A 25,731-nucleotide genomic window follows, 5' to 3' on the forward strand; every position below is an offset into this window, starting at 1 on the left:
TTTGCTGATTCGGACAGAAATCTGGTGGTTTGACGTTCAGATTCGATTTGAATCCTCATTGCCTTCGACTCCACTCTGCTATGTACGTGATTATTGTTGGTTATTGCATCGAATTGTGCTGTATTGGTCTCAATTTCAGATGCTCCAAAGAGGAGTTTGTGTCTAGTGAATAAGTTGTGTGATGGTTCAACTATATCATCTATTGTGATTGCATTATGATGAGAGAAATTAAAAAAGTGAGTAATGAGGGAGAACTTCAATGAAGACAGGTAGAGAGATAACAAAGATAGAGGTGATTGATAGGTTTAAAAGTATTGAACAAAACAGGTATATTATCTTTGTGGATAATCTAAAGGAAAGAGCAAGCATCCAATGGTTGTGGAAGATTTTTAGCACGTAAGGGTATATATATATATATATATATATATATATATATATATATGAAAAGCAAGTAAATACAAAGAACAAGTTTGTTTTTGTGAGATTCACGTATAAAAATTATGCTCTTAAAGCAGTCAAGAATATAAACGGATGGTATGTACATGGCACCTAGATAATGGTATCAAAAGCTAAATATAGAAGGGGAGAAAAATAACTAAAATAATAGTTTGTATGGGGATAAAAATGAAACATAAACGATCCATCTTACCAGAAGAACAAAAAAAAAATAGTGATGAGAAATAATATTTAAGGAGGCTTTAATGACCCAGAAGACCGACAAAGATCCACATAAAGGAGTAAGAAAACAAGATAGAAAAGTAGTAATGTGGAGAGAAGTAAATGGTATGGTCGATCAGACAATAATGAAAAAACTTAGAAGAAGTATCATTGGGGAGTCAGTCATCCCTTTGAAGACGGAAGAAACTATTTTTGTAATACACTAATATTCAAATTTTTATACTCGAGTCATAAATCAATGATAATAAGGTAGTACGACTCTCAAGGTAGATTTTTAATACATAGTTTATAAGTATAATTGAAAGGAGTATTAATCGAAAAGCATGAAAAGGAGTAAAAATAAAATCATGAATTCGTAGCACTCACGTATTGATAACTAAAAGATAAAGCGTGAAGTGAAAAGCATTATAAGGATAAAGTTATAAAGGAGAATAAGAGAAGGACAATATATAGATATATAACATAAGTAAATAGCCACTAGTCGCGACCCGCGAAGTTTAGGCCGGCTAGGATACATTATAAAAGTATATGACAACAGTACCTCCTAATCTCTCCCAAATGAAACATGAAAGCCTCTATAGGCAAGTTCAAAAGAGTTCAATACATAATATAAGCTTTTCAAAATAAAGGTGGAGAGATTCTAAGCAAAATATAAAGTAGAGAATATAAAGATCTTCGCCATCTCTCAGATGAACCACAGCTAACTTCATAGCACCTGGACCTGCATCTGAAAAACAAGAGATATATACGGAATGAGAACCCCCGACCCATGGGTTCCCAGTACGGTAAAAGTGCAAAAAAATACAATGCATTGTAATAAAAACTCACTAAGCATCCTAAACTTCCTTTCACCAAATATTCATCCTTTGTTCTCGCTAATCCATGAATAGGCAACTGTCATAAGGGAATGCTAAATCTGATTTATGTTCTTCATGCTTCCCAACTTTCTAACTCTCTAATGAATCAAAATCAGAATCATAAACAAAACTATCACCAGTTATTCTGTCTTAACAATTCTATATCAATACTTCATATCCTCACATGGAGCAAGTGAAATCACTTCACTGCGTCTATCCAGGGAGCTCAAATTATCTCATTCAATAATCATCATTTTAAATTAATCATATCATCATTCCACAATAAAAATAGCCCTCAGCGTCCATCGACACCAGTATGAGGGACCTCTCAGTTGTACAAATACAAGCAATACAGGCAAGTAATACACAATAAGGTACAAGTAGAACAAGTAGCACATAATCAAGTAACATAGCATATATGATATAGCAATCCAAAACAAATAGGCAAACCCCAAACAATTCAAGCATATGCAAATGATGAATGCCTGCCCTATGGCTGATGATATCATCTGTCGGTTACAAAGCCAACCCGACATGTCCTGGTAGCAAACCATTGGACAGAAACACCCATGCGGAGCAAGTGGGCTTGAGCTACAACCCCTTTGCTACTACCCGCTTAACCCAGAGCCAGTTGAACAACCACTACTGTGGTTACTACCCAGGCGGGTATTTAAAAGCTCAACCTAGAGCGAGTGGAATCACCATTACTGCCGCTACTACCCAGGCGTCACAATCTCTGACCTGGAGCAAGTGGGATGAACCACAACCCTTGCTACTGCCCATGATCTCAAAATATACATTCATTCAGTTTAAAATCAATCATTATTGTTATCAAATCTCAATCATTAACCTGGAGCAAGCGGAAAGAACCACAACGCTTGCTACTACCCAGGTATCACAAATACACATTCATTCATAATCACTCTTCATTATTACAAATTCTCAAACAATGACCCGGATCAAGCGGGATGAACCACGACCCTTGCTACTACCTAGGTATCACAGGCATACATTCATTCAAAACTCTATAATTAAACTCATTTATCATAATTCTCCTTCCCCATCTCATATCCGGAGTAAGTGGACAACGCCAGTGCCTACTACCCGTGGTCACACATCACATTCAACATTTTCCATCATTATTCATTCACCACATTTAATCATTAATCATATACATATACATATACATACTCAGCCATAATTCAATTCTTATCACAGTCATCCGCCTCATACTATACACAACACTTCCACCATCATCCTCAGCAACTCATACAATCATCATTACTCATCATTCATCACTGATTCTCACTTTACTTCCTTCACAAGTTACCACATGTCTTAACTTCTTTTCATTACTAGGCATACTATAAAAACTGAGGACTTAAAGGATGAAAATGGAGGCTTAGAAGTCTGAAATTCGGGTTTAAAAATGCAAAAATCAACTTTTGCTGAAAACGGGGTCACGCGTGCGCGTCACCCATGCGCACACGTGGATAGCGAAAAAAGGAATTGACGCGTGAGCGTCGACCATGCGCACGCATGGGAAGCAGAAAGGCAGCGCGACGCGTGCGCGTCAGTCACGCCTACGTGTGGGTGCATTTTGTGCTCCTCGCACTAAACCAGCACAGTACCAGCGCAACGCTCTGTATTTTCTACGGGGCAGTTGCATCAATACAGCGACGCGTACGCGTCAACTAGGCGGACGCGTGAGAGAGTAAAAATCGTGAGTGACACGTGCGCGTCGGAGTACGTTTTACCAAAAAATTTACTAAGTTTAAAAACCTGCAGAATTTCATTTTCAAACCTCAAACTTCCGCCACACATAACTTCTTCTACAAAATTTATTTTTCAACCATTTATAAACCGTTGGAAATATCGTTGAATGAGCTTTCATAAAAATCCAGTTTTGAAGAATTCCTAACTCCGAGGGCAGAGTTACGGACCGCCGAAGTTGGTCAAAAATCAGTTTTTACCCAAAAACAGAAATCACTAATTATTCCAATGTTCACAAGCCAAATTCATTTTCACTCATTCAAATGACCACAACCCAACCACATTCACATAATTACACTCAACCAAAACCAAACCTACCTCATCTACACAATTCAATTCGATTTCATCACCTTCCATTCCTAAATTCCTAATTTCTTACTATTCCACATTCCTCCCATTTATTCACACACTCAATATTCAATATCCATTCAATCTCATATGACATCACACAATACACACATCACTTACCTTCCTTACCTCTTTCCGGCCTCCGGCCCAAGATTCACGGCCTCCGGCCCAAATTCACAATTTAAATGCATATTCCACAAACCAATATTCATTATCCAATTCAGCAAAGTCTCAACACACCAAACATACAAATTCACACAATTCTCAACCCAATCATTAATTTACCTTATCAACTATACATATTAGTACCAACCATTTACACAATCCAAACTTAATCCTAGGGGCATCTAGCCTCGGAATTCTCATCACACCACACGGTACTTAAATGAAACTTAAACTGTACCTCTTGTAGCCAAAATAATTGAGCTTTTTCTTGGGAGTCTCCACCAACCCTTAGCTCCAAGCCTCACCAAGGCCCCATAAGCAATATCAATCTTCCAATTATGCACCAAAATCACCCAATACTCTAACATAATCAATTTTCACACTTATAATCAACCTAGGATTCATAAAATCGATAAATCACAAGGGTTAGAGGGTTCCTTACCTTAACTCACAAAATTGGTTGATGGAACTCACCAATGGCTCATACTAGAGCACTCCTAGACAACCCAAATCACAAGATTTCTTCAAAACCCAAACTAAATTCGAATTTAAAGAGAAAAACGAAAAATAGGCAGAAGACAGTGGAATACTCACCACAAAACATAGATATAATTGTAGAGGATGAGAAGAGCGATGCGTGACCGCAAACGGCTCGTCAATCGGAGTTCCGGAGAGAAAGTTATGGTGATTTGAAGTTTGGAAAGCTAGGTTTCCTTTCTCTCTTCTCTCTATCCGCCCCTCCCTCTCATTTTTAGGGTAAATGAGCTGAAATACTCATAACTAATATTTATATATATTGGGTCTTGGGCCCACTTGGGCCTGGTTCACTTGGTTTGGTCCGTTGGCCCAATTTTGGGCCAAAACCTCTAAGATTAGAGTTTTAAATCGTATTTTAAATATTTCTATCTTCCCAAATTATAAATTCTTATTTCTTAAAATTATTCACTTCTAATTAATTTTCTTAGCCATAATACTAGACAGATCGCAGCCGGTACTGTCGGTCAAATTTCCGGTGCGTATTTTTATTCAGAAAACCATGTTTTCCGAGTCAGAAAAATTCACTGAGTCCAAATATCATATTTAAATTATCAAATTCCGATTGCTAAATTTTCTAACCATATTCGCTCCTATTTAATTTATTATTTAATGAATTACGGTTTGACTAAGTTTTACATTCTACCCCTCTAACAGAAATTTTCACCCTCAAAAATTCCATCCGCCACCACAAGTACGTGAGCGTAGTCTGCCTTTATATCCAACGCATAGTAGTCCTAAGGTCTTTTTACCATGCGTGCTTCCGTTGCCGTGCTCTGATTCCTTTATCTCCGAGGATCTCGATCATTCGTCCAATGCCGACCAACAGCCTCATTCATTACTTTCATCATCTTATCAACTCACATCTTATTAAACCTCAAATCATGTCATCAATAATATCAACATTATCATTAATCATAGTCATCATCCCACATTACTATAATCAACCAAAAATCATCACCATACCTTAATCATACTCCATCACTATCCTTTCTCTCTGTTAAGTCAATTACCACTAATCACAGCTCAACTCCGAGCATAACCTCCAGGCTTACTTTCTTATATATATTGCTGTTTTAAAGTCTTTGACTAGTTAATCAAAACTCTCTTCATTTTTAGAAATCAAATGAGTTTGAAATAACAAGTTAACAAAATCATAAGAATCCGATTCTCTTTAATAATCTATAAAAGCATTTGAAATACATCTCTTTTGTTAAAGTTACTCAAATAAAAAAAATCATTTTCAAAACCACAACCAACACTCTTTCGAATTCTTGGGAAAATTTTGACATCACCTCCTTTAAAAACTGGAGTTTGCCACCCGTCACGGGTCCCTTCCTTTCAACCTCAACTCAATTAAAACCAACATTTCAAATCAACGTTCCCAAATCCATCATTTAGGACCATTCCTTATCTATTTAAATCAAAGAAAACTAAAAGTCACAGATTCAATCCGTTTCACCAAAAATCCAGAAATCAACCAATTAAATAACAAACACAACATATCAATCTCAACAGAAAATCGTTTACATCACAGGCGTTTATCCATTTGTATTAATCTGCTAAACTTATTAGGTATTCAAAGCCCAAAGCATTTTTGTTTAAAGCAAACCCCTACTCGGACCATCTGGTTTGGTTCTAAATCTAATACTAAGCTCGACATTCCCAGTTTTATTGTAAAGTTGGTATTATAAAATCATGCATTGTCCTTTAAGCCTGATTATTGCAATTACCTCAATCTTACTGTTGCAATCGGCCCACATCCTGACTCCCTCCTTGTTGGCAATTTCTTTATACATGCCCTGGTGACCCGCACTTGTAACATATACCTAACCCCAATCGGCACGGCCTATTTGGGTGATGACTTCCACATCTCTGACAGCTCGAAACATCTGAAGCAACCGCTGTCTGTTTTCCCTTACCCTTCCCTTGGGACTCTTCATTCGTTGCAAAGCTATTCCGTCCTTGGGAAAAAAGTTGTGTGTATCCTCTCTCCTTAAACTCTCGGCCCCTTGGTGCGAAACCTTGGTTGTGCTCCCTATGACTTCCTTTCTCTGTAGCCACCTTTTTCACACACTTTTCAGCAACTCTGCTCTTATTCACCAACTCTGAGAAAGTTCGGATCTCCATTGGTCCCACTGAACTTAAGATATTGCTCCGGAGCCCTCCTTCATACTTAATACACTTCCATTCCTCGAAGTCTCATGGAGCACCTTGACAAATACGGGAAAACCAGCACAGTTCCTCAAACTTTTTTGCATATTCTGACACGGACATAGCACCCTGCTTCAGCTGCAGTAACTCAAGTTCCTTTGCCGTCCTTACAGAATTTGGAAAGTACTTCTTATAAAATTCCACTTGGAAGGCATTCCAGGAAATAGGATCGTCATCATACTACAGGAGGCGTCGTGTTCCTTGCCACCAATGCAATGCTTTTCCATTGAGCAGATAGGTAGCAAATTCAACACTGCTCTTCAGGTACCAACTGCACTTGTAGTGCTCGCTCCATAGCCTGAAACCAGATATCGGCTTCAGTCGGATTGGTGGTTCCCATGAACTTAGGTGGATTAACCTTTAAGAAGATTGCCAGTGTTATCAGGCCTTCAGCTTCGCTTCCGTCATTGCCATTATTATTTATTTGTTGCCCAAGAGCCTCCGCAATGGCCTGCATAGCAGCAGCCATGTTCTCCAACGTCGCAATGAAGTTTACTGGCCAATTCAGGTTGGTTTCCGGTCCCTGAGTATTAGTAGGACCTCTCTCAAGGCCTCGACCGCATCCACGAGGCACCATCTGGTTCCTATACACACCAAACAATCGATATCAAGGTGATTAGACTCAATATCTCAAGTTAATTGCTTCAAATTACCAAAGGTGCACTCATGAACTTCATGCTAGATGTATCGGTTCGATACCCTAACTAGCACAGGCACAGACTCAGAGTATGCATTGAAGCATAAGCAGTTCCATCTCTCAGGCTCACGAGGACGAACTGCTCTGAAACCATAATGTAACACCCTAATATTCAAATCCTTATGCTCGAGTCATAAGTCAATGATAATAAGGTGGTACGACTCTCAAGGTGGATTTTTAATACATAGTTTATAAGTATAATTGAAAGGAGTATTAATCGAGAAGCCTTAAAAGGAGTAAAAATAAAATCGCAAATTTGTAGCACTCACGTATTGACAACTAAAAGATAAACCGTGAAGTGAAAAGCATTATAAGGATAAAGTTATAAAGGAGAATAAGAGAAGGACAGTATATAGATATATAACATAAGTAAATAGCCACTAGTCACGACCCGCGAAGTTTAGGCCGGCTAGGATACATTATAAAAGTATATGACAACAGTACCTCCTAATCTCTCCCAAATGAAACATGAAAGCCTCTATAGGCAAGTTCAAAAGAGTTCAATACATAATATAAGCTTTTCAAAATAAAGGTGGAGAGATTCTAAGCAAAATATAAAGTAGAGAATATAAAGATCTTCGCCATCTCTCAGATGAACCACAGCTAACTTCAAAGCACCTGGACCTGCATCTGAAAAACAAGAGATATATACGGAATGAGAACCCCCGACCCATGGGTTCCCAGTACGGTAAAAGTGCAAAAAAAATACAATGCATTGTAATAAAAACTCACTAAGCATCCTAAACTTCCTTTCACCAAATATTCATCCTATGTTCTCGCTAATCCATGAATAGGCAACTGTCATAAGGGAATGCTAAATCTGATTTATGTTCTTCATGCTTCCCAACTTTCTAACTCTCTAATGAATCAAAATCAGAATCATAAACAAAACTATCACCAGTTATTCTGTCTTAACAATTCTATATCAATACTTCATATCCTCACATGGAGCAAGTGAAATCCCTTCACTGCGTCTATCTAGAGAGCTCAAATTATCTTATTCAATAATCATCATTTTAAATTAATCATATCATCATTTTATTTCAACAAGAACAGCCCTCAGCATCCACCGATACCAGCATGAGGGACCTCTCAGTTGTACAAATACAAGCAATACAGGCAAGTAATACACAATAAGGTACAAGCAGAACAAGTAGCACATAATGAAGTAACATAGCATATATGATATAGCAATCCAAAACAAATATACAAACCCCAAATAATTCAAGCATATGCAAATGATGAATGCCTGCACTATGGATGATGATATCATCTGTCGATTACAAAGCCAACCCGATATGTCCTGGTAGCTAACCATTGGACAGAAACACCCATGCGGAGCAAGTGGGCTTAAGCTACAACCTTTTTGCTACTACCCGCTTAAGCCAAAGCCAGTGGAACAACCACTACTGCGGCTACTACCCAGGCGGGTGTTTAAAAGCTCAACCTGGAGTGAGTGGAATCACCACTACTGCCGCTACTACCCAGGCGTTACAATCTCTGACCTGGAGCAAGTGGGACGAACCACAACTCTTGCTACTACGCAGGTATCACAATCTCTGACCTGGAGTAAGTGGGACGAACCACAACCCTTGCTACTGCCCAAGATCTCAAAATATACATTCATTCTGTTTAAAATCAATAATCATTGTTATCAAATCTCAATCATTAACCTGGAGCAAGCGGAACGAACCACAACCCTTGCTACTACCTAGGTAACACAAATACACATTCATTCATAATCACTTTTCATTATTACCAATTCTCAAACAATGACCCGGAGCAAGCGGGACGAACCATGACCCTTGCTACTACCCAGGTATCAAATGCATACATTCATTCAAAACTCCATAATTAAACTCATTTATCATAATTCTCCTTTCCCATCTCATACCCGGAGCAAGTGGACAACGCCACTGCCTACTACCCGGGGTCACACATCACATTCAACATTTTCCATCATTATTCATTCACCACATTTAATCATTAATCATATACATATACATACTCAGCCATAATTCAATTCTTATCACAGCCATTCGGCTCATACTATACACAGCACTTCCACCATCATCCTCAGCAACTCATACAATCATCATTACTCATCATTTATCATTGATTCTCACTTTACTTCCTCCACAAGTTATCATATGTCCTAGTTTCTTTTCATTACTAGGCATACTATAAAAATTTAGGACTTAAAGGATGAAAATGGAGGCTTAGAAGTATGAAATTCAGGTTTAAAAACTCAAAAATCAACTTTTGCTGAAAACGGGGTCACGCGTGCGCATTGCCCACGCGCACGCATGGAAAGCGGAAAAAGGAAGTGACGCGTGAGCGTCATTCATGCACACACATGGGAAGCAGAAAGGTAGCGCGACGCGTGCGCGTCTGTCACGCGTATGCGTGGGTGCGTTTTGTGCTCCTCGCACTAAACCAGCACAGTACCAGCGCAACTCTCTGGATTTTCTACGGAGCAGTTGCATCAATACAGCGACGCGGACGCTTCAACCAGGCGCACGTGTGAGAGAGTTAAAATCGTGAGTGATGCATGCGCGTCGGCCATGCGTGCGCGTCGGAGTACATTTTACCAAAAATTTTACTAAGTTTAAAAAGTTGCAGAATTTCATTTTCAAACCTCAAAATTCCGTCACACATAAATTCTTCTACAAAATTCCTTTTTCAACCATTTCTGAACCGTTGGAAAGATCGTTGAATGAACTTTTATAAAAATCCAGTTTTGAATAATTCCTAAATCTGAGGGCCGAGTTACGGACCGCCGAAGTTGGTCAAAAATCAGTTTTTACCCAAAAACAGAAATCACCAATTATTCCAATGTTCACAAGCCAAATTTATTTCCACCCATCCAAATGATCACAACCCAACCACATTCACATAATTACACTCAACCAAAACCAAACCTACCGCATCTACACAATTCAATTTGATTTCATCACCTTCCAGTCCTAAATTCCTAATTTCTTATTATTCCACATTCCTCCCATTTATTCACACACTCAATATTCAATATCTATTTAATCTCATATGACATCACACAATACACACATCACTTACCTTTCTTACCTCTTTCCGGCCTCCGGCCCAAATTCACAATTTAAATGCATATTCCACAAACCAATATTCATTATCCAATTCATCAAATTCTCAACACACCAAACATACAAATTCACACAATTCTCAACCCAATAATTAATTTACCTTACTTATCAATTATACATATTAGTACCAACTATTTACATAATCCAAACTTAATCCTAGGAACATATAGCCTAGGAATTCTCATCACACCACACGGTACTTAAATGAAACTTAAACTGTACCTCTTGTAGCCAAAATAATTGAGCTTCTTCTTGGGAGTCTCCACCAACCCTTAGCTTCAAGCCTCACCAAGGCCCCACAAGCAATATCAATCTTCCAATTGTGTACCAAAATCACCCGATACTCTAACATAATCAATTTTCACACTTATAATTAACCTAGTGTTCATGAAATTGATAAATCATAGGGGTTAGAGGGTTCCTTACTTTAACCCATGAAATTGGTTGATGGAACTCATGAATGGCTCATACTAGAGCACTCCTAAACAACCAAAATCACAAGATTTTCTCAAAACCCAAACCAAATTTGAATTTAAAGAGAAAAATGAAAACTGGGTAGAAGACAGTGGAATACTCATCACAAAACTTAGATAGAATTGTAGAGGATTAGAAGAGCGACGCGTGGCCGTAAACAGCTCGTCAATCGAAGTTCTGGAGAGAAAGTTATGGTGATTTGAAGTTTGGGAAGCTAGGTTTCCTTTCTCTCTTCTCTCTATCCTCCCCTCCCTCTCATTTTTAGGGTAAATGAGCTTAAATACTCATAAATAATGTTTATATATGTTGGGTCTTGGGCCCACTTGGACCCGGTTCACTTGGTTTGGTCCGTTGGCCCAATTTTGGGCCAAAACCTCTAAGATTAGAGTTTTAAATCGTATTTTAAATATTTCTATCTTCCCAAATTATAAATTCTTATTTCTTAAAATTATTTACTTCTAATTAATTTTCTCAGCCATAGTACTAGACAGATCGGAGCCGGTACTGCCGGTCAAATTTCCAGTGCGCATTTTTATTCAGAAAACTATGTTTTCTGACTTAGAAAAATTCACTGAGTCTAAATATCATATTTAAATTATCAAATTCCGATTGCTAAATTTTCTAACCATATTCGCTCCTATTTAATTTATTTTTTAATTCATTACGGTTTCACCAGATTTTACAATTTTCGACTTGTTCAAAGACTGGACCAATTTTCACCAGATTTTTTAATTCAAAATGGTTTTCACATTTGACTCAATTTAAAACATTTATGAAGTTCTGAATTCATCATTTTTTGTAAACCACTTTGGAGAGATAAGAAGATAGCATCAAGAAAAAACAAATAGGATGATAAGAGCATGGATCGAGATCTTTAAAGTTCTTTTGCATGTGTGTGAATAAAATTTCAGTGAGATTGCTAAAATGTTAGGGACAACTATAAAAATAGAGAAATTTTGAAGAACAAAAATTTTGATGATAATGCTAGAGAGAGATATTTCGATTATGAAGGCCATGGAAATGGAAGATATGAGAGTTTGAAAGGTCAATTTTAGAATCTAAAAGAAGACTTTGATGTAACAACACCGGTGAAAAGTATAAAGAATAACAAGAACAAAAAAATAAGCGGCATACATGAAGATCTGTTATGGGTACATAGAGAAGTGAAAATGTAAATGGAAAAATAAAACCTTCTCGACTTACAAATGGAGAGATTAGCTTCCAATGAAGATTCATTCTCAACAACCAAATGCATCCATGATGATAGAAATTCTAAAAAAGTAATACAAACACAGTTGGACTTACAAGAAGGTAAAAATAAACCTGAATTTCTGGAACTAAATGATAACAAAGAAACTGGATCTTTTTCTAGGACCACTGTATTCATCTGACTTCAAAAATATGATTGAGGAAAGTTTGGCACAAAATGGGTTGGGATAATCAAAGATAAGTAAAAGATCCAGTAATAAAAAGGAGAAAAAAAGTGAGGAAAACATGCTCAAAAAAGGAAGAAAATAAAAAAAATTAAGATTGAATTAAAACATAGGTAAGAAAAATAGGAGGTCACACAAAAAAGGGTAGCGAGCTAACATTCAATAAGAAGAAAAAATATAACCAAGAAACAAGGGAAATCACCAAACAAGGAGGAATGAAACCGTGCAAGAATCCGAGAGAGAGGAAAAATGATGACTCAGGAGCAAAATGATGAAAGTGATATAGATTACTTAGAGAAGGAAGCAAGAAGAACCTGAAAACTTGGGTCTCAACTCGGTTTACAATGTATAGATGAAGAAGCTGTGGTTGAATATTTACATAAGGAGGGACTAAAAGAAAATATCAGAACAGATGATAGGACAATACAAAAAAGAACAAAAAAAAAAGTAGAGAGCAGCACAGAATCATGAATTAGGACCTTTATAAGGTAGAGTGTGTGAAAGTTAATCTTTGGGGAGTCTGGTATTTTGTTTTATGGGTTTTTTGATACGATATTTTTATTTTATATTTTATGCTTATGTTGTGCATTTTTAGATTTGTCTTGTAAAAGTGTTGTTTGTTTGAGTGTTTGTGTGTTTTGAGTTGTGAGTTTAGAATACCTCTTGTGAGGCTAGATGGTATTGTTTTATTACCTCATCTAATTTATTTTGTTGAATTCATGAACTTTATTCTCCTTTTATAGTCAAGTACCTCAACTAAAGATCAAGAGTACACAAATTCTGTTGAGTTTATATTTTTTTTTAGAATAATATCTTATTAATTTTATTATTTGAGTGCTTTATGCCTCGCTGTTAATTATCAAATCAACTATTTAAAAAAAAATGCCTAATTCTCCATAGATAGACTATGGTTGCTAATGTATCAATACAAATTAAAGAGTAAAAGAAAAATAAGTATCTAATAATTATTCTTTATAAAGAGATGTTTAATTAAAATTACTTATTTATAAATTTTTTATACTAAAAGTTTTAAGATACGTGAGTCTTTTTTTTTAACAAATATATTTATGTATTTGAAAAAAATGATATATAAATATTTAGTTTTAGTTAAAAAATTTATGTCATTGTGTGTTTATAAAAAAATTATCTTTAACCTATTTATCATGCATATACTCTAAGTTAAAGAGTAATTTTTCAATCCAATATATGTATATTTGTTAGAGATATAACTATTTATGTACCTCTTCTTATTAGCTTAAACTTTTGAGAGAAGTAATTTCATGATATGGTATCAAAATTTCTATGATTGAAAGGTTTAGAGTTCAATCATTGTTGAACCCCAAAAGAAAGAATTTAAGCATAAGACAAATAAAAAGAGAAAGAAAGCTTAAGCTAATTTTTTTTTTATATTGGATTGTTATTGGTGATTTTCATTAATATTATGATGTTTTGGTATAATATAGTGATATGGGATGTTGTAGGATAAAAAGAAATTGTGAGTAATGATTTCAAATAAGATAAAAACACTAAAAATTTTTATAATAAAAAAATCAATTAGGATGAGACATGGAAAGAGATATTAAATTTTTGAGAGAAATGAAAAAAAATACACATCCAATGTTAGGGTGGGTAAAAAATATAAGAACATAGTCTTATAAAAGGGGATATAAAAACGAATTCGGTGGTTTTGCTCAGAATCTATTTCCAAAAAAATATTTTATGATACGAAAATATATTCTTAATGAACATAATGTGGTGAAGTTTATTGTTTGTGAGCTGATTTCTGCAGGAAACAAATTAATGGTAGTAGTGAAAGATATTGAATTGGTGGCCTAATTCATCATGGAAGAGACACTAGAAATCCTTAAGAAATGAGTGATTATAATGGATGATCAACAATTATTAAAGTGGCAACAAGAGAAGAACAAAGACAATTGAAAAAGTATCTTTAAAAGGAATAAATGGAGGATTTTGATATGAAACGTAAACAATTTAAAATTTATAATGATAAAGTCAAAAGATTAATTTTTCATTGATAGATGGAGAAAAATAATACAAGATATAAAATGGTGAGAGAGTAACTTGGTTTAATTAGGAGTGTGATTAAAAATTGTGATTGTTATGATAATAGTTGGTCTGAGATGTTACTATAGTATATATCTACAAATTGATTATTACCTTAATGACAATGCCGATGGATAATGATTATATTTGTTGGGAAACCAGAATAGCACTAAAAAAAAACGCTGAGAACCGTCGGAGTTATCGCCGAATTTAGCATTGGGTTTTGCATCTGATACAAGGCAGCTTGGATTTTCCGAAATATTTACCGTCAGATTTTATATTTAGATGCTAAATCTGACGATGGTTGGCACTAAATATTGATTTGGGAGCGCCAACCTTATTGTCAATTTTATTGTTGGATTTTGCCGACGGTAAATCGCTTTAGCGAAATAGTAAGATTGGTTTAAAATTCAAACGCGAATCCTTCCTCTCCCTCACTTGTTCGAGTTCACCTTATCTCTTCTCTCTCTCTCTCCTCTCTCATCTCGTGTTCTCTCATTGGTAGAGGTACTGCCGGCATCGCCGCTCACATGCCAGATCCTCTAGTGCCGCCGCCGCTGGACATTCTCGTCGCTGGAGCTGTCAGTCACCGCTGGAAAGGTTGGGAACAGCAACACTATTCTTGGTAGCCACTGCCGTTGGTGTCGCCATCATTACTAGTACCACCACGCCTCCAGCATCCTGCAGCCACCATCAAAGGTAATTTTGGTATAGTTTTTTAATTTTATTAAGGTTTTTATGTGAGTTTAGGATTTTTTGTTAAATAGTTTATGAAATTATTAATTAAACTAGTGTAATGAAGTTTGTGATTAGGATTTGATATAGTTTTTTTACTATTTTTCAGATTTTTTTGTGACTTTAGGATTTTGTTAGGTATTTTACTAAATTATTGATAAAATTATGGTAATAGAGTTTGTGGTTAGGGTTTGGTTTGTGGTTTTTAGTTTTTTCAGATTTTTTTGTGAGTCTAGGGTTTTGTTTAGGAATTTTATTATCAAATAATTGATTAGAATAGGGTAATGAAGTTAGTGATTGGGATTTTTTATGTTAATTTAACATAAATAGAAATTATAATTAAGTTAATGTAGGTTAAGTAGGGTGAGATTAAGAATGTTCGACATTGTTGGTGGATGACTTTGTGTAGTTCATTGAATGTTTAATTACTCTGTTGGTCCCTATAGTTTTATAAAATTTTTAGTTAGGTCCCTATACTTTTTTTTCTTTTAATTAGGTCCCTGCACCAATTTTTTTCAATTGAGTCCCTATACTTTTTTTTTCCTTTTATTTAAGTCCCTGTACCAATTTTTTTAGTTGGATCCCTATACAATTAAGCCAATTATTACCAAGAGGGACCTAATTGAAAAAAAAAATTGGTGCAGAGACCCAATTAAAAGAAAAAAGTATAAGGACCTAATTAAAAATTTCGTAAAACTATAGGGACCAATAGAGTAATTAAACCTTCATTGAATTAATTATTTCACCTTGTGAGTTTAATAAGTTTTCTTTTTATTAAGACGATGGTATTTCTATGAGATTAATTGAATTTCGCTTCTTTCGTATTCTGTACATCCGTGCAAGTAGGTTTTCTATCTCTAACTATAATCAATTGTTTAAGTTTGATGTTCGACTTACTTTTCCTAGGATAACATTTTAGGACGAAAGTGGGAGAAGGTCGCATAGAAGCGCCTTCTTGAAACCCTTGTTTGCTGGAAAATTGTGAAGTTATAAGGGGTTGCGCACTGGAACGGTTAGGATTTGATATGTTATTGAGTTTGTGTTTGTTCTAATATATGCTTGCAGCTGTTTCCACTATGAAATGTTTTATATTTTTTTTTATGGATGTCTCTGAATTAAGGAAAAGTTCAGCCAAAATTTTGTGTGTTTTGTTTTAAAATTTATTTGGTTTGCAGAAGATTCTAATTATAGGGTATGCTAAGTTTAATAAGTTTGTCTTGTTTGTCGAATTCTAGGGTGTGTGATTCAATATGTTCCAATTTATCGTGTATGGATGTATGATAGGGACAATGGTAGACGGAGGGATTAAAACTTGAATTCTTTGAAGGGGTTGACGTGTTTGACGAGCATGTGTTCAACATGGAACTATGTAGGTCTGAAGGGGTATCTAGGTGTCAGTGTGAAAAGTGTTGGCTAACTAAGTGGCAAGGACTTGCGGATATAACGCTTCACCTTTACCGTAACGGGTTCAAGAATGGGTATTAGATGTGGATGGAGTACGAAGAAGTGGACGAACAAGAAATTAACAGGTCTATGTTGAATTCGAATAGGTCTGGCTGTCATTCAATGAGGGTTCGGGAGAAAAGAGAATTGAACATGGAAGACATGACTTGGGAGGGTAACCAAGAGAGATAGAACGAGATAGTGTTTGATGCAACAAGAGTTACAGAATCCGAAGAGACTGAACAAGAGCCTAATCCAGAGGCAACGATATTTTATCATCTATTAGAATCTGCTGAGATCATTGTATGAGAATTGTATTCATTTGGAGTTGTCTACATATATTAGAATGATGACTATTAAGTCGGAGTCAAATTATACGTAAGAGTCTTTTGTTATGTGGGCCACCCTTTGCAACCAGGCACAGACCTATGCTTATGAATGGGGGACACTTGTCCCCAGTCTCATTTCATATTTTTAAACCAAATATATATATATATATATATATATATATATATATATATATATATATATATATATATATAATATGCCCCCATTTTAAATTTTATGATTTTGACTATTTGTTAACCTAATTTAATTTAGTCTTCTTCTGTTTTCAAATTCCAACCGTCACTCATTTATCCTTTTAAACCCTTTTCTGAATTTCATATTTTCAACCTTCTTTTTCTATACTTTTTCAACCTTCTCTATTTTGTTTTATATAGCTCTCTATGAATATATGTATCTTTCAATTTCATTGTTTCTCTTTTTGATATTTTCAATTGCAAATTTTAATTCAAATAATTATAGTTTAGGTATTAATCTTTTTTTATTCTCTTCATGAATTTATATATTTTATTTTATTCTCAATTTAGTATCCTTATTATTTATTTGTTTATCTTTCACTCTATTCTATTATATGTAATTATATTGCATATAAATTTTTAAAGTGAATTGATCAATTTACTAATTTAGAATATATATATATATATATATATATATATATAATTTTTAGAAATAGTAATGAAAAAATATTTCAAAAGAAAGCTACCACTAGAATCCGAAGTCACTCCATTAGTCTTCTAATAAAAAAAAGTTCTTAGAATTCAGTGTGGAAAGTCTGGTAGCTGATCTTGGACAGCGACCCAAAATTTCAAATTATGATCCAAATGATAGAGATGAAGTTAGATGAGTTTATTTGCAAAAAGGTCCTTGTCAACCAAGAGAACATGATTTTCCACAAACATATTTTGAAACTTCTCTCCGTAGATTTAATGCTGATTGGTTTGATGAATTTGACAATTGGTCGGAATATAGTATTTCAAAAGATGCTATCTTTTGTCTCTATTGCTATCTTATGAAACCTGATGGTGCGAGTGGTGATGCTTTTGTAAAAGAGGACTTTTCAAATTAGAAAAAGAAAGAGCGATTACAAACACATGTTGGAAATCATGATAGTACTCATAATCAAGCTCGAAGAAAATGCAAATCACTCATGAAGCAAAAGCAACATATTGAAGTTGTTTTTCAAAAGCATTCAGACCAAGCTAAAAGAGATTACCGAACTCACTTAACAGCAACAATTGAGTATTTGAGTGCATTAGGTTCTTATTGCGACAAGGATTAGCCTTTCGTGGTGATGATGAATCGCACAATTCAAATAATCAAGGTAATTTTTTGGAGCTTCTTGACTTTCTTGCTCAACATAATACAGAGATTGATCGTGTTTTCAAAAATGCTCGTGGAAACCTTAAGCTAGTAGCACCTAAAATTCAAAAAGATATTGTTAGAGCTGCTGCAAGTGAAACTACTAAAGTTATTATTGATGATCTTGGAGATGATTTATTTGCTGTTTTAGTTGATGAAGCTTGAGACGTTTCTATTAAAGAGCAAATGGCTGTTTGTTTGCGGTATGTGAACAAAGAAGGGATTGTAATGGAGCAATTTCTTGGACTTGTCCATGTTTCTAGCACAAATACGTTGTCGTTAAAAGTAGCTTTGGAATCTTTATTAGCAAAACATAATTTAAGTTTAGCAAGAATACATGGACAAGGTTACGATGGAGCTACTAATATGCAGGGAGAATTTAATGGCTTAAAAAGTTTGATCTTAAAAAAAAATACTTGTGCTTTTTATGTTCATTGTTTTGCTCACCAACTTCAATTAGCACTTGTGGTTGTTGCAAAGAAACAGGTCAAAATTGCACTACTTTCTAATTTGTTTGCTAGTTTGTGTAATATTGTTGGAGCTTTTTGTAAACGTAAAGATATGCTTCGTGAAAGCCAAATGCAAAAGACAATTGTTGCATTACAAAATGGAGATGTTTCTAGTGGTCGTGGCTTAAATCAAGAAACAACATTGAAAAGGGCAGGTGATACTCGATGGGGCTCACATTATGGTACAATACTTAGCTTGATTTCTATTTTTTCTTCTGTGGTAGAAGTTCTTGAAGTCATTGAGGAAGATAGAAATAATCCTGAACAAAGAGCTGAAGCATGTCAATTATTGAATCATATTCAATCTTTTGAATTTGTATTCAATTTATTAGATGAAAAGTATATTAGGAGTTACTAATGAGTTGTCTCAAGCTCTAAAAGGAAGTGATCAAGACATTATAAATTCTATGACATTGGTTAAAGTGTCCAAGCAACGATTGCAAAGTATAAGAGACGATGGTTGGTCCTCTTTGCTCAATGAAGTTTCACTATTTTGTGATAGTCACAATATTCTTGTTCCAAATATGAATGACATATTTGTAACACAAGGAAGATCAATGCGCAAAATCCAAAAGGTCTCTGATAAACCACTATTTTATGGTTTATATTGTGTTTAATTGTGTGGTTTTATCAAATCTTTACTCACTTATTCATTAAATAAGCATGCATTTATCATTCCTTCCTAAAAATACTTTATGGTTGAAAACTTGCTTCCTAGAGACTTTTAATTTTGTATTTTAATTCTCCTTTGTTCCATTCGATGGCGTGATCTGTGTGTTAAGTGTTTCAGGCTTTATAGGGCATGAATGACTTGGAGATTAGAAAAGAAGCTTGCAAAAATGGAAGGAACACAAGAAATTAAGGAGATGACCAGCAAGAAGTGACGCGGGCGCATGGCTCACGCGACCGCGCGACATAGAGGAAATCGCAGTGACGCGGACGCATGGCTCACGCGACCGCGCGGATTGGAAACTGCACCAGTGACGCGAAGGCGTGGACGACGCGCACACGTGGCAAGGCAAAGCACTGGATGACGCGATCGCGTGATATGCGCGATCTGCAGAATCTGCAGAATTTGCTGGGGGTGATTTTTGGGCCCTGTTTTGACCCATTTTTCGACCCAGAAAAGCATATTAGAGCCAGGGAACATGCAGATACCAGAGACAACATTCATTCCATCAAGTTTTAGTTTTAAATCTAATTTTACCTCTCCTCTAGGTTTTCTCTCTACACATTCATAGTTCTTAGGATTTGATTTTATTGCTTTTTGGATTGGAACATTGAGAAGAGTTATTACCTCCGTCAAGACTTCGTCATTCTAGTTTGTTTCCTTACTTGTCACTTAATCTTTCATGTTCCTTATTTACTCAGAGTTACTCTTGGATTATTTCTAGAATTTATTTATACAAGAATTATTTTTATTTTAATTGATCCTTTTGATTATTATTTATTATGTCTTTCAGTATTTCTCTTCCGTATTTTGTGAAATTTACATTCATAATGAGCGAGTAGTTCCATAAATTGATTGGGAGATGATTGAAAGGAACCCTTGAGTTGGGTTACTCAAGAGAAAAATTATAATTGGGTTTATTGTTGGATCGCCCTCTAGTTATTGACACTAGTCCTTCCCAAGGGAGAGGATTAGGACTTGTGACTAGAAATAACTTTCCAACTTGCTTGACTTTCCTCTACCTAGTAAAGGGTAACTAAGCAGAACAACCTTCAATTATCAATTGATCTTGAGAGTACTCCAACAAGAATAGGGCTTCCAACTAATCTACTCCCAGTCAAGGTTTTTATTAAAATTACATAATTTCTCTAATTTAATTTCTTGTTTATCAACTCAAACCATTTTTAGAAAACATCTGATTAATAAAATAGCACACCTTTCTGCAACTCGTTGGGAGACGACCTGGGATTCATACTCCCAGTATTTTAATTTTAATTTTGTGACAACCCTTTTTAAATTGATAAACGGATTTTCGGTTGGTTAAGAACTGTACTTGCAACGTATCTCTTATAACAATTTCTTAACTCGCCAATTTCTGCCAGGTCAATTTTTGGCGCCGTTGCCGGGAAGTTGCAATAGAGTGCTAAGTTATTGATTGGAATTTATTTATTTGCATTTCATTTTATTTTTGCTACTATGAGCTACATGTTTCTTTCGTTAAATGACGCGTTCACTTCCTGATCCAAGTTTGCCAATATTTGATCCTGAGATTGAAAGAACTATCTCACGAATAAGGCAAGCTCGGCGTCGGTTAGTCCTCTCTGAGGGCGAATCTGAAACATCACTTGAGGAAGAAACAAGCTCCCTTTCTGCTGATTCGGTTGATTTACGTGTAGGTGACATGGCAGCACCTAGGAGAATTACTATCCAGGAGGCTGGAGCCCCTGATTTTACTATGCAACCGTTTCAAATGCATCACCCAGCAATGGCTACAGACTTTGAAATAAAGACTGCACTGCTCAACTTGATGCCTAAGTTTCATGGCTTACCTGCTCAAGAGCCTATCAAGCACCTAAGGGATTTCCAAGCAACATGTTCTACTGTCAGGCGCGATGGTGCAGATGAAACTTCTATTCTATTGAAAGCTTTCCCGTTCTCTCTTGAGGGAAAAGCAAGAGAGTGGTACTACACTCAACCTGCAGCAAGCGTTTCTGACTGGGATATGCTTAGAAGAGAATTTTTGGAAAAATTCTTCCAAGCTAAAGTTACTGATAAACTGAGGAAAGACATTTTCATGATTGTTCAGGACGAATCCGAGACTCTCTATGAATACTGGGAGCACTTCAACAACCTTCTGGAAGCATGCCCCCACCATATGATTGACAAGATAGTGTTGCTCGGCTACGTCACACAGGGCATGAGGCCCCAAGATAAGACCTCATTAGAAAGTGCTAGCAATGGGTCTATGAAAAAGTACAAGACCACTGATGAGGCATGACAATTGATCAGCGACTTGGCTGAGTCTACAAGAAATCACAGGCAGAAACAAAGCCGCTCAAAGGCTGTTACAGAGGTATCTTCTAGCAAAGAAACTACTGCTCTGGCTCAGAGTATATGTGAAATGACCAACTTACTGAAGCAGATGCAGTTGAGTCAACAACAAGTACAGTAAAGCCAACAGTTAGTCCCACAGAGAGTGTGTGGGATCTGTACCGATTACATCCATTATACTGATGAATGTCCGCAGCTCCAGCAGGAAGACAACACTGTGGCAGTCACTCATAACTTCTATGACCGCCCCAACAAAGGGTACAATCAAGGTGGCAGTTACAGCCATGGATGGCAGGACAACTCTAACCAGAATTGGAAGGACAATTCTAACCAGAATTGAAGGGACAATAATAACAGAGGAGGCAGAGACAATCAAGGATATCAGAGGTGGAATAATAACAACAACAGGCAGTAGAACCAGAACTAGCCTTACAGAGCACCTCACCTGAGGCAGTCCCAAGGACCACAATACAACCAACAACAAGTTTTACAGATCACTCAATCTAATTCCTCTCCGAGTGACGATACTCTTCAATCCATTGCACAAGGACAAAGGAACATGGGAAGTTCACTTAATGGCCTAGCGTCCACTATACAAGCTCTCATCTCTCAGCTGGCACCACCCAATACTTCAAACACTCAACAGGCAAGCTCCAGTGGAATTCTTTCTCAACCCTTACCCAATCCAAAGGGTGGCATCAATGCCATTACCCTAAGGTCTGGAACCACATTGCAAGAGAGGAATCAGGAGGAGCCAAGCCCACCAGAACACGCCTCAGCTGAAGAGGTAGTGAAAATAGAAGATATTGAGGAGGAAGAGGACATACAGGACATGGCTAAAGAAGAAGAAGCTCAATCACAGGAAGAAGCATCAAAGGGCGCAGACACTGTAGAAAATGCCATTCCTATTCCATTTCCACAACTTGCAAGGAAGCCCAGGAAGCAGTTGGAACCTGATCCCAAAATGGTAGAAATATTCAAAAAGGTTGAGGTAACTGTTCCCCTTTTTGATGTTATTTAACAGGTACCTAAATACGCAAAGTTTCTAAAAGATTTATGCATACATAAAGACAAAATTAATGAATTAGAAACTATTCCTTTAGGTAGTTCTATATCTGCTTTAATGGAAGGTATATCTGAAAAGTGTAGTGATCCAGGTCCATGTATGGTTAATTGTACTATTGGTGGTGTAGTATTTTCTGACTGCATGTGTGATTTAGGAGCATGTGTGAGTATAATGCCTTTGTCTATATATGATATTTTGAGGCTCCCTCCCTTAAAAAGGTCGGCAGCTCGTTTTGTGTTAGCAGATAAAAGCATTATTACAGTGGCTGGAGTTGCTGAAGATGTATTAGTGGGCATTAAGGGGCTCACATTCCCCCATTGATTTTTATATCCTGGAGATGCCCCAAAATGACTCAGAGAAGCCATCATCAATCCTACTCGGAAGACCATTCCTGAAGACCTTGAAGTTCAAATTGGATGCTTTTTCAGGAACATACTCTTTTGAAATTGACGGCCGAGTGGTAAGCTTCAATCTGAATGGAGTTATGAAGCACCCTCCAGAAGATCATTCTATCCTCCAGTGTGACATCATAGATGAAACCGTAGCTGAAATTCACCAGGAGGAGTTAGAAGAGAAGTACATAGGACAAGGTCCAAGTGTGGGGACACTTTCTGAGGACAACGAAAGTACTTTACCATTGTCACCAACTCCAAACAATCCAGAGCCTAGCCATGAGCCGAAGTTAGAATTAAAATCCGTCCCTCCACACCTCAAATATGCTTACCTTGAGACAAGCAGAAGTTTCCAGTTATCATTGCACGGGAACTCACTTCTCAACAAGAAGAGCAGTTACTTCGTGTGCTAAGGAGGCACAAGAAGGCAATTGGGTGGAGTTTGGCAGACATAGTAGGCATCAACCCTCAAGTTTGTGAGCACAGAATATTTTTAGAAGAGGGAGCTAGGCCTGTTCGTCAACCCAAGAGAAGACTGAATCCCACTATCTTAGAGATTGTCAAAAAGGAAGTGACCAGACTACTAGAGGCAGATATCATCTATCCCATCTCAGACAGTGAATGGGTAAGCCCAGTACAAGTGGTGCCCAAGAAGTCTGGAGTCACTACAGTGAAGAATGAGCATGGAGAGCTCATAGCAACCAGAGTACAGAGCGCCTGGAGGATCTGCATTGATTACAGGCGCCTAAACCAGACCACTCGTAAGGATCACTATCCTCTTCCATTCATTGATCAAATGCTGGATCGCCTGTCAGGTAAATCGCATTATTGCTTTTTAGATGGTTACACGGGTTATTTCCAAATTCATATAGCTCCTGAAGATCAGGAAAAGACTACTTTTACATGTCCTTTTGGGACTTATGCTTACAAGAGAATGCCCTTTGGCTTGTGCAATGCACCAGCTACTTTCCAAAGGTGCATGATGAGTCTTTTCTTTGATCTTATTGAGGACTGTATGGAGGTTTTTATGGATGATTTTAGCGTTTATGGTGATTCTTTTAGTCTTTGCTTAGATAGCTTATCTATAATATTAGATAGATGTGTCAGTACAAACCTTGTATTAAATTTTGAAAAATGTCACTTTATGGTTAAACAAGGGATTATACTAGGACATGTTGTATCTAATGCTGGCATTTCTGTATATCCAGCAAAGGTGGATGTTATTTCTAGTTTGTCTTACCCCTCCTCTATGAGGGAAGTCCGTTCGTTCCTTGGCCATGCAGTTTTTTACCGGAGGTTCATTAAGGACTTTAGTAAGGTAGCACTTCCCTTAACCAGATTACTACAGAAAGATATTGAGTTCGAGTTCAGTGAGGATTGAAAACAAGCGTTTGATAAACTGAAAACTGCCCTGACTCAAGCTCCAATTGTGAGAGGACTTGATTGGAGCCAGCCATTCGAAATTATGTGCGACGCCTCCAACTATGCAGTAGGAGCAGCGCTGGCTCAGCGTGCAGGTAAGGACCCCTTTGTAATTGCTTATGCGTCTAAAACTTTAGACACTGCTCAGTCTAATTACACTACTACTGAGAAAGAGCTTCTTGCTATTGTTTTTGCTCTGAATAAATTCCGAGCCTATTTACTTGGTGCTAAAGTAGTAGTGTATTCAGACCACGCAGCTCTAAAGTATTTATTAGCTAAAAAGGAATCCAAACCAAGGCTTATATGTTGGATACTGCTACTACAAGAATTTGATTTAGAAATAAAGGATAGGAGTGGAAACCAGAATTTAGTGGCAGACCACTTGAGTCGCCTTGAGCACATTAAGGATGACTCCACTCCTATAGCTGATAATTTCCCTTTTGATAAACTGTAAGAAGTATCTGAGGTAGTCCCTTGGTATGCACCTGTAGCTAATTATCTAGTTAGCCGCACTTTTCCTCCAAACTTTACTAAGCATCAAAGAGACAAGCTGAAAAGCGAGTCTAAATATTATATATGGGATGACCCATATTTATGGAGATGTGGCGCTGACCAGGTAATTAGAAGGTGTGTACCTCAATCAGAAATTCAGTCCATCTTAGAGGCGTGTCACTCATCTGAGAGTGGAGGACATTTTGGCCCTCAAAGAACAGCTAGAAAAATCTTAGACTGTGGATTCTGGTGGCCTACTCTTTTTAGAGACGCTGCTGAATTTTGTAAATCCTCTTTCCCATGCCAAAAATTTGGTAATATATCCAGGAAGGATGAGATGCCTCAACAAATTATGCTTTTTTGTGAAACTTTTTATGTTTGGGGCATTGACTTCATGGGTCCATTTCTAAATTCTAATGGTTATTTTTATATATTGTTAGCTGTAGATTATGTTTCCAAATGGGTGGAAGCAATTCCTACCCACACTGATGATGCTAACACTGTTGTTTCCTTTGTGAGAAACCACATCATTTGTCGCTTTGGATCGCCACGAGCAATCGTGAGCGATCAAGGCACCCATTTTTGTAACAGGAGACTAACAGGATTACTGA

At 36.6% G+C, this 25,731-nt stretch overlaps 1 long non-coding RNA gene across 2 annotated transcripts; it reads right to left on the reverse strand.

Annotated features, from left to right (window-relative positions):
* Positions 1-7,601: 7,601 nt before the first annotated feature.
* On the reverse strand, positions 7,602-12,751 carry LOC112722441 (uncharacterized). 2 transcript variants are annotated; one of them, XR_011867679.1, is made up of 3 exons: positions 12,607-12,744; positions 12,063-12,131; positions 7,602-7,896 (listed from the first exon to the last, which is right to left on the reverse strand). It is a non-coding gene; the product is annotated as an uncharacterized lncRNA (long non-coding RNA). The 2 variants fall into 2 exon arrangements; XR_011867678.1 differs by lacking the exon at positions 12,063-12,131 and having other exon boundaries at positions 12,607-12,751.
* Positions 12,752-25,731: the final 12,980 nt, after the last annotated feature.

The sequence above is a fragment of the Arachis hypogaea genome, chromosome 11 (genome assembly GCF_003086295.3).
Source record: "Arachis hypogaea cultivar Tifrunner chromosome 11, arahy.Tifrunner.gnm2.J5K5, whole genome shotgun sequence".
In the NCBI taxonomy this organism is placed as follows: Eukaryota; Viridiplantae; Streptophyta; class Magnoliopsida; order Fabales; family Fabaceae; genus Arachis; species Arachis hypogaea.